This window comes from Pseudophryne corroboree, chromosome 1, assembly GCF_028390025.1.
Source record: "Pseudophryne corroboree isolate aPseCor3 chromosome 1, aPseCor3.hap2, whole genome shotgun sequence".
Lineage (NCBI taxonomy): Eukaryota > Metazoa > Chordata > Amphibia > Anura > Myobatrachidae > Pseudophryne > Pseudophryne corroboree.
Window position 1 is genome coordinate 1,007,409,036 of NC_086444.1, and position 16,034 is coordinate 1,007,425,069.

General features: G+C 35.3%; 9 non-coding genes across 9 annotated transcripts; all 9 read right to left on the minus strand.

The window, feature by feature from the left end:
• Positions 1 to 3,079: 3,079 nt before the first annotated feature.
• TRNAC-GCA (transfer RNA cysteine (anticodon GCA)) lies at positions 3,080 to 3,151 on the minus strand. Its single transcript has one exon. It is a non-coding gene; the product is annotated as a tRNA-Cys (tRNA).
• A 2,410-nt stretch (positions 3,152 to 5,561) lies between these two features.
• On the minus strand, positions 5,562 to 5,633 carry TRNAC-GCA (transfer RNA cysteine (anticodon GCA)). The gene has a single exon. It is a non-coding gene; the product is annotated as a tRNA-Cys (tRNA).
• Positions 5,634 to 7,218: 1,585 nt separating this feature from the next.
• TRNAC-GCA (transfer RNA cysteine (anticodon GCA)) lies at positions 7,219 to 7,290 on the minus strand. The gene has a single exon. It is a non-coding gene; the product is annotated as a tRNA-Cys (tRNA).
• A 756-nt stretch (positions 7,291 to 8,046) lies between these two features.
• Positions 8,047 to 8,118, minus strand: TRNAC-GCA (transfer RNA cysteine (anticodon GCA)). The gene has a single exon. It is a non-coding gene; the product is annotated as a tRNA-Cys (tRNA).
• Positions 8,119 to 9,689: 1,571 nt separating this feature from the next.
• Positions 9,690 to 9,761, minus strand: TRNAC-GCA (transfer RNA cysteine (anticodon GCA)). Its single transcript has one exon. It is a non-coding gene; the product is annotated as a tRNA-Cys (tRNA).
• A 1,585-nt stretch (positions 9,762 to 11,346) lies between these two features.
• On the minus strand, positions 11,347 to 11,418 carry TRNAC-GCA (transfer RNA cysteine (anticodon GCA)). Its single transcript has one exon. It is a non-coding gene; the product is annotated as a tRNA-Cys (tRNA).
• A 755-nt stretch (positions 11,419 to 12,173) lies between these two features.
• TRNAC-GCA (transfer RNA cysteine (anticodon GCA)) lies at positions 12,174 to 12,245 on the minus strand. Its single transcript has one exon. It is a non-coding gene; the product is annotated as a tRNA-Cys (tRNA).
• Positions 12,246 to 13,816: 1,571 nt separating this feature from the next.
• TRNAC-GCA (transfer RNA cysteine (anticodon GCA)) lies at positions 13,817 to 13,888 on the minus strand. Its single transcript has one exon. It is a non-coding gene; the product is annotated as a tRNA-Cys (tRNA).
• Positions 13,889 to 15,473: 1,585 nt separating this feature from the next.
• Positions 15,474 to 15,545, minus strand: TRNAC-GCA (transfer RNA cysteine (anticodon GCA)). Its single transcript has one exon. It is a non-coding gene; the product is annotated as a tRNA-Cys (tRNA).
• Between the last annotated feature and the right edge of the window lie 489 nt (positions 15,546 to 16,034).

Consider the following 16,034-nt stretch of genomic DNA (forward strand, 5'->3'; position numbering starts at 1 on the left):
CTGCAGGTATAATCTTTGAGCATGCTCAAAAAGAAACTTTGATCATCCTAAAGTTCCACTATAGTTAGTGCTAATCAGAGTAGGATATATTGAAATCCAGTTGTGACATTGTTTTATGGAAGCAAAACTGAACTAAAATACAAATTGTTACCAAACTAATATTAATAATTTCTGAAAACTATTTTACCGTGGTACATTTTTGCTAAGAAAGTAAAATATTAGATTTTTGGGTCAGTGGGCTCAGATGTTCTGAATGCATGTATGCCTTATGGACTAATTGCAAAATCAGTCGGAGTTGAAAACATGGCTGTACCAAATAATTTTGAATTCTGCCATGTTAATGCCCAATACTCCCTTATTTATCAAAGTTAGTTAGGAATAAAGCATTCATCCTTCATGTAGTTATTTTATGCTGTATAATTCTCTATCAAAAGTAGCTGTAAAAACCTTCCACTGATACTGTACTTTCCTGAGGTAAAGTATTAAGTTGAAATGTCAACATTTTTTGTTGCCTGACTGCCACTTTAGTATGTTTTTTACATTACTTGAGTCCCAAACGAGGTATAGACTGCCAAGGGACGCTATACATTAAAAGCAAATTATAGGGGGCACCTGAATTTGAACAAGGGACCTCTCAACATGCACTCGAATGCTCAACAACTGATTTATACCCCCTGGTCTTTCTAACTATAAGATCATACACATTGCAGCCTTGATGTAAAGGTTACTGTACTCTATTTCTTGTCCTGCAGGAGTTGAAGATGAGTCTGTTTCTTTATGGTAAAGCTTTGGAGTTATTAGTCAGGGCATAAATAGAGAGTTTACATACTGTAGGTATAATCTGTGAGCATGTTTAAAAAGAAACTTTGATCATCCTAAAGCTCCACTATTGTTCGTGCTAGTCAGAGTAGTATATATTGAAATCCAGTTGTGACATTGTTTTATGGAAGCCAAAGAGAACTTTGTCACTAAACCAATATTAATAATTTCTGAAAACTAACTGATCGAGATACATTTTGGTAATAAAATAAAATATTTGATTTTTAGGTCAGTGGGCTCAGATGTTCTGAATGCATGTATGCCTTATGGACTAATTGCAAAATCAGTATGAGTTCAAAACATGGCTGCACCAAAAAAAATTGTAATTCTGCCATGTTAATGCCCAATACTCCCTTATTTATCAAAGTTAGTTAGGAATAAAGCATTAATCCTTCATGTATAGTGATTTTATCCTGTAATATTCTCTATCAAAAGTAGCAGTCAAAACCTGCCACTGATACTGTACTTTCCTGAGGTAAAGTATTAAGTTGACATTTCAAAATTTTTTGTTGCCTAACTGCCACTTGAGTATGTTTTTCATTACTTGAGTCCCAAACAAGGTATAGACTGCAAAGTGATGCTATACATTAAAAGCAAGTAATGAGGGGGCACCCAGATTTGAACCAAAGACCTCTCAATCTGCAGTCGAATGCTCTACCACTGAGATATACCCCCTGCTCTTTCTAACTGTAAGCACATACACATTGCAGCCTTGATGTAGAGGTTACTGTACTGTATTTCTTGTCCTGCAGGAGACGAAGATGAGTCTGTTTCTTTATGGTAATGCTTTGGAGTTATTAGTCAGGGCATAAATAGAGAGTTCACATACTGCAGGTATAATCTGTGAGCATGCTCAAAAAGAAACTTTGATCATCCTAAAGTTCCACTATAGTTATGCTAGCCAGAGTAGGATATATTGAAATCCAGTTGTGACATTGTTTTATGGAAGCAAAACTGAACTAAAATACAAATTGTTACCAAATCAATATTAATAATTTCTGAAAACTATTTTATCGTGGTACATTTTTGCTAAGAAAATAAAATATTTGATTTTTGGGTCAGTGGGCTCAGATGTTCTGAATGCATGTATGCCTTATGGACTAATTGCAAAATCAGTCAGAGTTGAAAATATGGCTGTACCAAATAATTTTGAATACTGCCATGTTAATGCCCAATACTCCCTTATTTATCAAAGTTAGTTAGGAATAAAGCATTCATCCTTCATGTACAGTTATTTTATGCTGTATTATTCTCTATCAAAAGTAGCTGTAAAAACCTCCCACTGATACTGTACTTTCCTGAGGTAAAGTATTAAGTTGAAATGTCAACATTTTTTGTTGCCTGACTGCCACTTGAGTATGTTTTTACATTACTTGAGTCCCAAACGATGTAAAGACTTCAAAGGGTTGCTATACATTAAAAGCAAATTATATGGGGCACCTGGATTTTAACCAGGGACCTCTCGACATGCACTTGAATGCTCAACAACTGATTTATACCCCCTGGTCTTTCTAACTATAAGACCATACACATTGCAGCCTTGATGTAAAGGTTACTGTACTGTATTTCTTGTCCTGCAGGAGGTGTAGATGAGTCTCTTTCTTTATGGTAAAGCTTTGGAGTTATTAGTCAGGGCATAAATAGAGAGTTTACATACTGTAGGTATAATCTGTGAGCATGTTTACAAAGAAACTTTGATCATCCTAAAGCTCCACTATTGTTAGTGCTAGCCAGAGTAGTATATATTGAAATCCAGTTGTGACATTGTTTTATGGAAGTCAAAGAGAACTAAAATACAAATTGTCACTAAACCAATATTAATAATTTCTGAAAACGAACTGATCGAGATACATTTTGGTAATAACATAAAATATTTGATTTTTAGGTCAGTGGGCTCAGATGTTCTGAATGCATGTATGCCTTATGGACTTATTGCAAAATCAGTATGAGTTCAAAACATGGCTGCACCAAAAAAAATTGTAATTCTGCCATGTTAATGCCCAATACTCCCTTATTTATCAAAGTTAATTAGGAATAAAGCATTAATCCTTCATGTATAGTGATTTTATCCTGTAATATTCTCTATCAAAAGTAGCAGTCAAAACCTGCCACTGATACTGTACTTTCCTGAGGTAAAGTATTAAGTTGACATTTCAAAATTTTTTGTTGCCTAACTGCCACTTGAGTATGTTTTTCATTAGTTGAGTCCCAAACGAGGTATAGACTGCAAAGTGATGCTATACATTAAAATCAAGTAATGAGGGGGCACCCGGATTTGAACTAGGGATCTCTCAATCTGCAGTCGAATGCTCTACCACTGAGCTATACCCCCTGCTCTTTCCAACTATAAGCACATACACATTGCAGCCTTGATGTAGAGGTTACTGTACTGTATTTCTTGTCCTGCAGGAGACGAAGATGAGTCTGTTTCTTTATGGTAATGCTTTGGAGTTAATAGTCAGGGCATAAATAGAGAGTTCACATACTGCAGGTATAATCTGTGAGCATGCTCAAAAAGAAACTTTGATCATCCTAAAGTTCCACTATAGTTATGCTAGCCAGAGTAGGATATATTGAAATCCAGTTGTGACATTGTTTTATGGAAGCAAAACTGAACTAAAATACAAATTGTTACCAAATCAATATTAATAATTTCTGAAAACTATTTTATCGTGGTACATTTTTGCTAAGAAAATAAAATATTTGATTTTTGGGTCAGTGGGCTCAGATGTTCTGAATGCATGTATGCCTTATGGACTAATTGCAAAATCAGTCGGAGTTGAAAATAATGGCTGTACCAAATAATTTTGAATACTGCCATGTTAATGCCCAATACTCCCTTATTTATCAAAGTTAGTTAGGAATAAAGCATTCATCCTTCATGTACAGTTATTTTATGCTGTATTATTCTCTATCAAAAGTAGCAGTCAAAACCTGCCACTGATACTGTACTTTCCTGAGGTAAAGTATTAAGTTGACATTTCAACATTTTTTGTTGCCTGACTGCCACTTGAGTATGTTTTTCATTACTTGAGTCCCAAACAAGGTATAGACTGCAAAGTGATGCTATACATTAAAAGCAAGTAATGAGGGGGCACCCAGATTTAAACCAAAGAGCTCTCAATCTGCAGTCGAATGCTCTACCACTGAGATATACCCCCTGCTCTTTCTAACTATAAGCACATACACATTGCAGCCTTGATGTAGAGGTTACTGTACTGTATTTCTTGTCCTGCAGGAGACGAAGATGAGTCTGTTTCTTTATGGTAATGCTTTGGAGTTATTAGTCAGGGCATAAATAGAGAGTTCACATACTGCAGGTATAATCTGTGAGCATGCTCAAAAAGAAACTTTGATCATCCTAAAGTTCCACTATAGTTATGCTAGACAGAGTAGGATATATTGAAATCCAGTTGTGACATTGTTTTATGGAAGCAAAACTGAACTAAAATACAAATTGTTACCAAATCAATATTAATAATTTCTGAAAACTATTTTATCGTGGTACATTTTTGCTAAGAAAATAAAATATTTGATTTTTGGGTCAGTGGGCTCAGATGTTCTGAATGCATGTATGCCTTATGGACTAATTGCAAAATCAGTCGGAGTTGAAAATATGGCTGTACCAAATAATTTTGAATACTGCCATGTTAATGCCCAATACTCCCTTATTTATCAAAGTTAGTTAGGATTAAAGCATTCATCCTTCATGTACAGTTATTTTATGCTGTATTATTCTCTATCAAAAGTAGCTGTAAAAACCTCCCACTGATACTGTACTTTCCTGAGGTAAAGTATTAAGTTGTAATGTCAACATTTTTTGTTGCCTGACTGCCACTTGAGTATGTTTTTACATTACTTGAGTCCCAAACAATGTAAAGACTACAAAGGGTTGCTATACATTAAAAGCAAATTATAGGGGGCACCTGGATTTTAACCAGGGACCTCTCGACATGCACTCGATTGCTCAACAACTGATTTATACCCCCTGGTCTTTCCAACTATAAGACCATACACATTGCAGCCTTGATGTAGAGGTTACTGTACTATATTTCTTGTCCTGCAGGAGGTGTAGATGAGTCTGTTTCTTTATGGTAAAGCTTTTGAGTTATTAGTCAGGGCATAAATAGAGAGTTTACGTACTGTAGGTATAATCTGTGAGCATGTTTAAAAAGAAACTTTGATCATCCTAAAGTTCCACTATAGTTAGTGCTAGTCAGAGTAGGATATATTGAAATCCAGTTGTGACATTGTTTTATGGAAGCCAAAGAGAACTAAAATACAAATTGTCACTAAACCAATATTAATCATTTCTGAAAACTAACTGATCGAGATACATTTTGGTAATAAAATAAAATATTTGATTTTTAGGTCAGTGGGCTCAGATGTTCTGAATGCATGTATGCCTTATGGACTAATTGCAAAATCAGTATGAGTTCAAAACATGGCTGCACCAAAAAAAATGTAATTCTGCCATGTTAATGCCCAATACTCCCTTATTTATCAGTTATTTAGGAATAAAGCATTCATCCTTCATGTATAGTGATTTTATCCTGTATAATTCTCTATCAAAAGTAGCAGTCAAAACCTGCCACTGATACTGTACTTTCCTGAGGTAAAGTATTAAGTTGACATTTCAAAAATTTTTGTTGCCTGACTGCCACTTGAGTATATTTTTCATTACTTGAGTCCCAAACAAGGTATAGACTGCAAAGTGATGCTATACATTAAAAGCAAGTAATAGGGGGCACCTGTATTTGAACCAGGGACCTCTCGATCTGCAGTCGAATGCTCTACCACTGAGCTATACCCCCTGCTCTTTCTAACTATGAGCACATACACATTGCAGCCTTGATGTAAAGGTTACTGTACTGTATTTCTTGTCCTGCAGGAGGCGAAGATGAGTCTGTTTCTTTATGGTAATGCTTTGGAGTTATTAGTCAGGGCATAAATAGAGAGTTCACATACTGCAGGTATAATCTTTGAGCATGCTCAAAAAGAAACTTTGATCATCCTAAAGTTCCACTATAGTTATGCTAGCCAGAGTAGGATATATTGAAATCCAGTTGTGACATTGTTTTATGGAAGCAAAACTGAACTAAAATACAAATTGTTACCAAACCAATATTAATAATTTCTGAAAACTATTTTATCGTGGTACATTTTTGCTAAGAAAATAAAATATTTGATTTTTGGGTCAGTGGGCTCAGATGTTCTGAATGCATGTATGCCTTACGGACTAATTGCAAAATCAGTCGGAGTTGAAAATATGGCTGTACCAAATAATTTTGAATACTGCCATGTTTATGCCCAATACTCCCTTATTTATCAAAGTTAGTTAGGAATAAAGCATTCATCTTTCATGTACAGTTATTTTATGCTGTATAATTCTCTATCAAAAGTAGCTGTAAAAACCTCCCACTGATACTGTACTTTCCTGAGGTAAAGTATTAAGTTGAAATGTCAACATTTTTTGTTGCCTGACTGCCACTTGAGTATGTTTTTACATTACTTGAGTCCCAAACGATGTAAAGACTGCAAAGGGTTGCTATACATTAAAAGCAAATTATAGGGGGCACCTGGATTTTAACCAGGGACCTCTCGACATGCACTCGAATGCTCAACAACTGATTTATACCCCCTGGTCTTTCCAACTATAAGACCATACACATTGCAGCCTTGACGTAAAGGTTACTGTACTGTATTTCTTGTCCTGCAGGAGGCGAAGATGAGTCTGTTTCTTTATGGTAAAGCTTTGGAGTTATTAGTCAGGGCATAAATAGAGAGTTTACATACTGTAGGTATAATCTGTGAGCATGTTTAAAAAGAAACTTTGATCATCCTAAAGCTCCACTATTGTCCATGCTAGTCAGAGTAGTATATATTGAAATCCAGTTGTGACATTGTTTTATGGAAGTCAAAGAGAACTAAAATACAAATTGTCACTAAAAAAATATTAATAATTTGTGAAAACTATTTTATCGTTGTACATTTTTGCTAAGAAAATAAAATATTTGATTTTTGGGTCAGTGGGCTCAGATTTTCTGAATGCATGTATGCCTTATGGACTAATTGCAAAATCAGTCGGAGTTGAAAACATGGTGTACCAAATAATTTTGAATTCTGCCATGTTAATGCCCAATTCTCCCTTATTTATCAAAGTTAGTTAGGAATAAAGCATTCATCCTTCATGTATACTGATTTTATCCTGTATAATTCTCTATCAAAAGTAGCAGTCAAAACCTGCCACTGATACTGTACTTTCCTGAGGTAAAGTGTATTAAGTTGACATTTCAACATTTTTTGTTGCCTGACTGCCACTTGAGTATGTTTTTCATTACTTGAGTCCCAAACAAGGTATAGACTGCAAAGTGATGCTATACATTAAAAGCAAGTAATAGGGGGCACCCGGATTTGAACCAGGGATCTCTCAATCTGCAGTCGAATGCTCTACCACTGAGCTATACCCCCTGCTCTTTCTAACTATAAGCACATACACATTGCTGCCTTGATGTAAAGGTTACTGTACTGTATTTCTTGTCCTGCAGGAGGTGAAGATGAGTCTGTTTCTTTATGGTAATGCTTTGGAGTTATTAGTCAGGGCATAAATAGAGAGTTCACATACTGCAGGTATAATCTGTGAACATGCTCAAAAAGAAAATTTGATCATCCTAAAGTTCCACTATAGTTAGTGCTAGTCAGAGTATGATATATTGAAATCCAGTTGTGACATTGTTTTAGGGAAGCAAAACTGAACTAAAATACAAATTGTTACCAAACCAATATTAATAATTTCTGAAAACTATTTTATCGTGGTACATTTTTGCTAAGAAAATAAAATATCTGATTTTTGGGTCAGTGGGCTCAGATGTTCTGAATGCATGTATGCCTTATGGACTAATTGCAAAATCAGTCGGAGTTGAAAACATGGCTGTACCAATTAATTTTGAATTCTGCCATGTTAATGCCCAATTCTCCCTTATTTATCAAAGTTAGTTAGGAATAAAGCATTCATCCTTCATGTATAGTGATTTTATCCTGTATAATTCTCTATCAAAAGTAGCAGTCAAAACCTGCCACTGATACTGTACTTTCCTGAGGTAAAGTATTAAGTTGACATTTCAAAATTTTTTGTTGCCTGACTGCAACTTGAGTATGTTTTTCATTACTTGAGTCCCAAACAAGGTATAGACTGTAAAATGATGCTATACATTAAAAGCAAGTAATAGGGGGCACCCGGATTTGAACCAAGGACCTCTCGATCTGCAGTCGAATGCTCTACCACTGAGCTATACCCCCTGCTCTTTTTAACTATGAGCACATACACATTGTAGGCTTGATGTAAAGGTTACTGTACTGTATTTCTTGTCCTGCAGGAGGCGAAGATGAGTCTGTTTGTTTATGGTAATGCTTTGGAGTTATTAGTCAGGGCATAAATAGAGAGTTCACATACTGCAGGTATAATCTTTGAGCATGCTCAAAAAGAAACTTTGATCATCCTAAAGTTCCACTATAGTTAGTGCTAATCAGAGTAGGATATATTGAAATCCAGTTGTGACATTGTTTTATGGAAGCAAAACTGAACTAAAATACAAATTGTTACCAAACTAATATTAATAATTTCTGAAAACTATTTTACCGTGGTACATTTTTGCTAAGAAAGTAAAATATTAGATTTTTGGGTCAGTGGGCTCAGATGTTCTGAATGCATGTATGCCTTATGGACTAATTGCAAAATCAGTCGGAGTTGAAAACATGGCTGTACCAAATAATTTTGAATTCTGCCATGTTAATGCCCAATACTCCCTTATTTATCAAAGTTAGTTAGGAATAAAGCATTCATCCTTCATGTAGTTATTTTATGCTGTATAATTCTCTATCAAAAGTAGCTGTAAAAACCTTCCACTGATACTGTACTTTCCTGAGGTAAAGTATTAAGTTGAAATGTCAACATTTTTTGTTGCCTGACTGCCACTTGAGTATGTTTTTTACATTACTTGAGTCCCAAACGAGGTATAGACTGCCAAGGGACGCTATACATTAAAAGCAAATTATAGGGGGCACCTGGATTTGAACCAGGGACCTCTCAACATGCACTCGAATGCTTAACAACTGATTTATACCCCCTGGTTTTTCTAACTATAAGATCATACACATTGCAGCCTTGATGTAAAGGTTACTGTACTCTATTTCTTGTCCTGCAGGAGTTGAAGATGAGTCTGTTTCTTTATGGTAAAGCTTTGGAGTTATTAGTCAGGGCATAAATAGAGAGTTTACATACTGTAGGTATAATCTGTGAGCATGTTTAAAAAGAAACTTTGATCATCCTAAAGCTCCACTATTGTTCGTGCTAGTCAGAGTAGTATATATTGAAATCCAGTTGTGACATTGTTTTATGGAAGCCAAAGAGAACTTTGTCACTAAACCAATATTAATAATTTCTGAAAACTAACTGATCGAGATACATTTTGGTAATAAAATAAAATATTTGATTTTTAGGTCAGTGGGCTCAGATGTTCTGAATGCATGTATGCCTTATGGACTAATTGCAAAATCAGTATGAGTTCAAAACATGGCTGCACCAAAAAAAATGTAATTCTGCCATGTTAATGCCCAATACTCCCTTATTTATCAGTTATTTAGGAATAAAGCATTTATCCTTCATGTATAGTGATTTTATCCTGTATAAATCTCTATCAAAAGTAGCAGTCAAAACCTGCCACTGATACTGTACTTTCCTGAGGTAAAGTATTATGTTGACATTTCAACATTTTTTGTTGCCTGACTGCCACTTGAGTATATTTTTCATTACTTGAGTCCCAAACAAGGTATAGACTGCAAAGTGATGCTATACATTAAAAGCAAGTAATAGGGAGTACCCAGATTTGAACCAGGGACCTCTCGATCTGCAGTCGAATGCTCTACCACTGAGCTATACCCCCTGCTCTTTCTAACTATGAGCACATACACATTGCAGCCTTGATGTAGAGGTTACTGTACTGTATTTCTTGTCCTGCAGGAGGCGAAGATGAGTCTGTTTCTTTATGGTAATGCTTTGGAGTTATTAGTCAGGGCATAAATAGAGAGTTCACATACTGCAGGTATAATCTGTGAGCATGCTCAAAAAGAAACTTTGATCATCCTAAAGTTCCACAATAGTTATGCTAGCCAGAGTAGGATATATTGAAATCCAGTTGTGACATTGTTTTATGGAAGCAAAACTGAACTAAAATACAAATTGTTACCAAACCAATATTAATAATTTCTGAAAACTATTTTATCGTGGTACATTTTTGCTAAGAAAATAAAATATTTGCTTTTTGGGTCAGTGGGCTCAGATGTTCTGAATGCATGTATGCCTTATGGACTAATTCCAAAATCAGTCGGAGTTGAAAATATGGCTGTACAAAATAATTTTGAATACTGCCATGTTAATGCCCAATACTCCCTTATTTATCAAAGTTAGTTAGGAATAAAGCATTCATCCTTCATGTACAGTTATTTTATGCTGTATTATTCTCTATCAAAATTAGCTGTAAAAACCTCCCACTGATACTGTACTTTCCTGAGGTAAAGTATTAAGTTGAAATGTCAACATTTTTTGTTGCCTGACTGCCACTTGAGTATGTTTTTACATTACTTGAGTCCCAAACGATGTAAAGACTTCAAAGGGTTGCTATACATTAAAAGCAAATTATATGGGGCACCTGGATTTTAACCAGGGACCTCTCGACATGCACTCGAATGCTCAACAACTGATTTATACCCCCTGGTCTTTCTAACTATAAGACCATACACATTGCAGCCTTGATGTAAAGGTTACTGTACTGTATTTCTTGTCCTGCAGGAGGTGTAGATGAGTCTCTTTCTTTATGGTAAAGCTTTGGAGTTATTAGTCAGGGCATAAATAGAGAGTTTACATACTGTAGGTATAATCTGTGAGCATGTTTAAAAAGAAACTTTGATCATCCTAAAGCTCCACTATTGTTAGTGCTAGTCAGAGTAGTATATATTGAAATCCAGTTGTGACATTGTTTTATGGAAGTCAAAGTGAACTAAAATACAAATTGTCACTAAACCAATATTAATAATTTCTGAAAACGAACTGATCGAGATACATTTTGGTAATAAAATAAAATATTTGATTTTTAGGTCAGTGGGCTCAGATGTTCTGAATGCATGTATGCCTTATGGACTAATTGCAAAATCAGTATGAGTTCAAAACATGGCTGCACCAAAAAAAATTGTAATTCTGCCATGTTAATGCCCAATACTCCCTTATTTATCAAAGTTAGTTAGGAATAAAGCATTAATCCTTCATGTATAGTGATTTTATCCTGTAATATTCTCTATCAAAAGTAGCAGTCAAAACCTGCCACTGATACTGTACTTTCCTGAGGTAAAGTATTAAGTTGACATTTCAACATTTTTTGTTGCCTAACTGCCACTTGAGTATGTTTTTCATTAGTTGAGTCCCAAACGAGGTATAGACTGCAAAGTGATGCTATACATTAAAAGCAAGTAATGAGGGGGCACCCGGATTTGAACCAGGGACCTCTCGATCTGCAGTCGAATGCTCTACCACTGAGATATACCCGCTGCTCTTTCTAACTATGAGCACATACACATTGCAGCCTTGATGTAGAGGTTACTGTACTGTATTTCTTGTCCTGCAGGAGACGAAGATGAGTCTGTTTCTTTATGGTAATGCTTTGGAGTTATTAGTCAGGGCATAAATAGAGAGTTCACATACTGCAGGTATAATCTGTGAGCATGCTCAAAAAGAAACTTTGATCATCCTAAAGTTCCACTATAGTTATGCTAGCCAGAGTAGGATATATTGAAATCCAGTTGTGACATTGTTTTATGGAAGCAAAACTGAACTAAAATACAAATTGTTACCAAATCAATATTAATAATTTCTGAAAACTATTTTATCGTGGTACATTTTTGCTAAGAAAATAAAATATTTGATTTTTGGGTCAGTGGGCTCAGATGTTCTGAATGCATGTATGCCTTATGGACTAATTGCAAAATCAGTCGGAGTTGAAAACATGGCTGTACCAATTAATTTTGAATTCTGCCATGTTAATGCCCAATTCTCCCTTATTTATCAAAGTTAGTTAGGAATAAAGCATTCATCCTTCATGTATAGTGATTTTATCCTGTATAATTCTCTATCAAAAGTAGCAGTCAAAACCTGCCACTGATACTGTACTTTCCTGAGGTAAAGTATTAAGTTGACATTTCAAAATTTTTTGTTGCCTGACTGCAACTTGAGTATGTTTTTCATTACTTGAGTCCCAAACAAGGTATAGACTGTAAAATGATGCTATACATTAAAAGCAAGTAATAGGGGGCACCCGGATTTGAACCAAGGACCTCTCGATCTGCAGTCGAATGCTCTACCACTGAGCTATACCCCCTGCTCTTTTTAACTATGAGCACATACACATTGTAGGCTTGATGTAAAGGTTACTGTACTGTATTTCTTGTCCTGCAGGAGGCGAAGATGAGTCTGTTTGTTTATGGTAATGCTTTGGAGTTATTAGTCAGGGCATAAATAGAGAGTTCACATACTGCAGGTATAATCTTTGAGCATGCTCAAAAAGAAACTTTGATCATCCTAAAGTTCCACTATAGTTAGTGCTAATCAGAGTAGGATATATTGAAATCCAGTTGTGACATTGTTTTATGGAAGCAAAACTGAACTAAAATACAAATTGTTACCAAACTAATATTAATAATTTCTGAAAACTATTTTACCGTGGTACATTTTTGCTAAGAAAGTAAAATATTAGATTTTTGGGTCAGTGGGCTCAGATGTTCTGAATGCATGTATGCCTTATGGACTAATTGCAAAATCAGTCGGAGTTGAAAACATGGCTGTACCAAATAATTTTGAATTCTGCCATGTTAATGCCCAATACTCCCTTATTTATCAAAGTTAGTTAGGAATAAAGCATTCATCCTTCATGTAGTTATTTTATGCTGTATAATTCTCTATCAAAAGTAGCTGTAAAAACCTTCCACTGATACTGTACTTTCCTGAGGTAAAGTATTAAGTTGAAATGTCAACATTTTTTGTTGCCTGACTGCCACTTGAGTATGTTTTTTACATTACTTGAGTCCCAAACGAGGTATAGACTGCCAAGGGACGCTATACATTAAAAGCAAATTATAGGGGGCACCTGGATTTGAACCAGGGACCTCTCAACATGCACTCGAATGCTTAACAACTGATTTATACCCCCTGGTTTTTCTAACTATAAGATCATACACATTGCAGCCTTGATGTAAAGGTTACTGTACTCTATTTCTTGTCCTGCAGGAGTTGAAGATGAGTCTGTTTCTTTATGGTAAAGCTTTGGAGTTATTAGTCAGGGCATAAATAGAGAGTTTACATACTGTAGGTATAATCTGTGAGCATGTTTAAAAAGAAACTTTGATCATCCTAAAGCTCCACTATTGTTCGTGCTAGTCAGAGTAGTATATATTGAAATCCAGTTGTGACATTGTTTTATGGAAGCCAAAGAGAACTTTGTCACTAAACCAATATTAATAATTTCTGAAAACTAACTGATCGAGATACATTTTGGTAATAAAATAAAATATTTGATTTTTAGGTCAGTGGGCTCAGATGTTCTGAATGCATGTATGCCTTATGGACTAATTGCAAAATCAGTATGAGTTCAAAACATGGCTGCACCAAAAAAAATGTAATTCTGCCATGTTAATGCCCAATACTCCCTTATTTATCAGTTATTTAGGAATAAAGCATTTATCCTTCATGTATAGTGATTTTATCCTGTATAAATCTCTATCAAAAGTAGCAGTCAAAACCTGCCACTGATACTGTACTTTCCTGAGGTAAAGTATTATGTTGACATTTCAACATTTTTTGTTGCCTGACTGCCACTTGAGTATATTTTTCATTACTTGAGTCCCAAACAAGGTATAGACTGCAAAGTGATGCTATACATTAAAAGCAAGTAATAGGGAGTACCCAGATTTGAACCAGGGACCTCTCGATCTGCAGTCGAATGCTCTACCACTGAGCTATACCCCCTGCTCTTTCTAACTATGAGCACATACACATTGCAGCCTTGATGTAGAGGTTACTGTACTGTATTTCTTGTCCTGCAGGAGGCGAAGATGAGTCTGTTTCTTTATGGTAATGCTTTGGAGTTATTAGTCAGGGCATAAATAGAGAGTTCACATACTGCAGGTATAATCTGTGAGCATGCTCAAAAAGAAACTTTGATCATCCTAAAGTTCCACAATAGTTATGCTAGCCAGAGTAGGATATATTGAAATCCAGTTGTGACATTGTTTTATGGAAGCAAAACTGAACTAAAATACAAATTGTTACCAAACCAATATTAATAATTTCTGAAAACTATTTTATCGTGGTACATTTTTGCTAAGAAAATAAAATATTTGCTTTTTGGGTCAGTGGGCTCAGATGTTCTGAATGCATGTATGCCTTATGGACTAATTCCAAAATCAGTCGGAGTTGAAAATATGGCTGTACAAAATAATTTTGAATACTGCCATGTTAATGCCCAATACTCCCTTATTTATCAAAGTTAGTTAGGAATAAAGCATTCATCCTTCATGTACAGTTATTTTATGCTGTATTATTCTCTATCAAAATTAGCTGTAAAAACCTCCCACTGATACTGTACTTTCCTGAGGTAAAGTATTAAGTTGAAATGTCAACATTTTTTGTTGCCTGACTGCCACTTGAGTATGTTTTTACATTACTTGAGTCCCAAACGATGTAAAGACTTCAAAGGGTTGCTATACATTAAAAGCAAATTATATGGGGCACCTGGATTTTAACCAGGGACCTCTCGACATGCACTCGAATGCTCAACAACTGATTTATACCCCCTGGTCTTTCTAACTATAAGACCATACACATTGCAGCCTTGATGTAAAGGTTACTGTACTGTATTTCTTGTCCTGCAGGAGGTGTAGATGAGTCTCTTTCTTTATGGTAAAGCTTTGGAGTTATTAGTCAGGGCATAAATAGAGAGTTTACATACTGTAGGTATAATCTGTGAGCATGTTTAAAAAGAAACTTTGATCATCCTAAAGCTCCACTATTGTTAGTGCTAGTCAGAGTAGTATATATTGAAATCCAGTTGTGACATTGTTTTATGGAAGTCAAAGTGAACTAAAATACAAATTGTCACTAAACCAATATTAATAATTTCTGAAAACGAACTGATCGAGATACATTTTGGTAATAAAATAAAATATTTGATTTTTAGGTCAGTGGGCTCAGATGTTCTGAATGCATGTATGCCTTATGGACTAATTGCAAAATCAGTATGAGTTCAAAACATGGCTGCACCAAAAAAAATTGTAATTCTGCCATGTTAATGCCCAATACTCCCTTATTTATCAAAGTTAGTTAGGAATAAAGCATTAATCCTTCATGTATAGTGATTTTATCCTGTAATATTCTCTATCAAAAGTAGCAGTCAAAACCTGCCACTGATACTGTACTTTCCTGAGGTAAAGTATTAAGTTGACATTTCAACATTTTTTGTTGCCTAACTGCCACTTGAGTATGTTTTTCATTAGTTGAGTCCCAAACGAGGTATAGACTGCAAAGTGATGCTATACATTAAAAGCAAGTAATGAGGGGGCACCCGGATTTGAACCAGGGACCTCTCGATCTGCAGTCGAATGCTCTACCACTGAGATATACCCGCTGCTCTTTCTAACTATGAGCACATACACATTGCAGCCTTGATGTAGAGGTTACTGTACTGTATTTCTTGTCCTGCAGGAGACGAAGATGAGTCTGTTTCTTTATGGTAATGCTTTGGAGTTATTAGTCAGGGCATAAATAGAGAGTTCACATACTGCAGGTATAATCTGTGAGCATGCTCAAAAAGAAACTTTGATCATCCTAAAGTTCCACTATAGTTATGCTAGCCAGAGTAGGATATATTGAAATCCAGTTGTGACATTGTTTTATGGAAGCAAAACTGAACTAAAATACAAATTGTTACCAAATCAATATTAATAATTTCTGAAAACTATTTTATCGTGGTACATTTTTGCTAAGAAAATAAAATATTTGATTTTTGGGTCAGTGGGCTCAGATGTTCTGAATGCATGTATGCCTTATGGACTAATTGCAAAATCAGTCGGAGTTGAAAATAATGGCTGTACCAAATAATTTTGAATACTGCCAT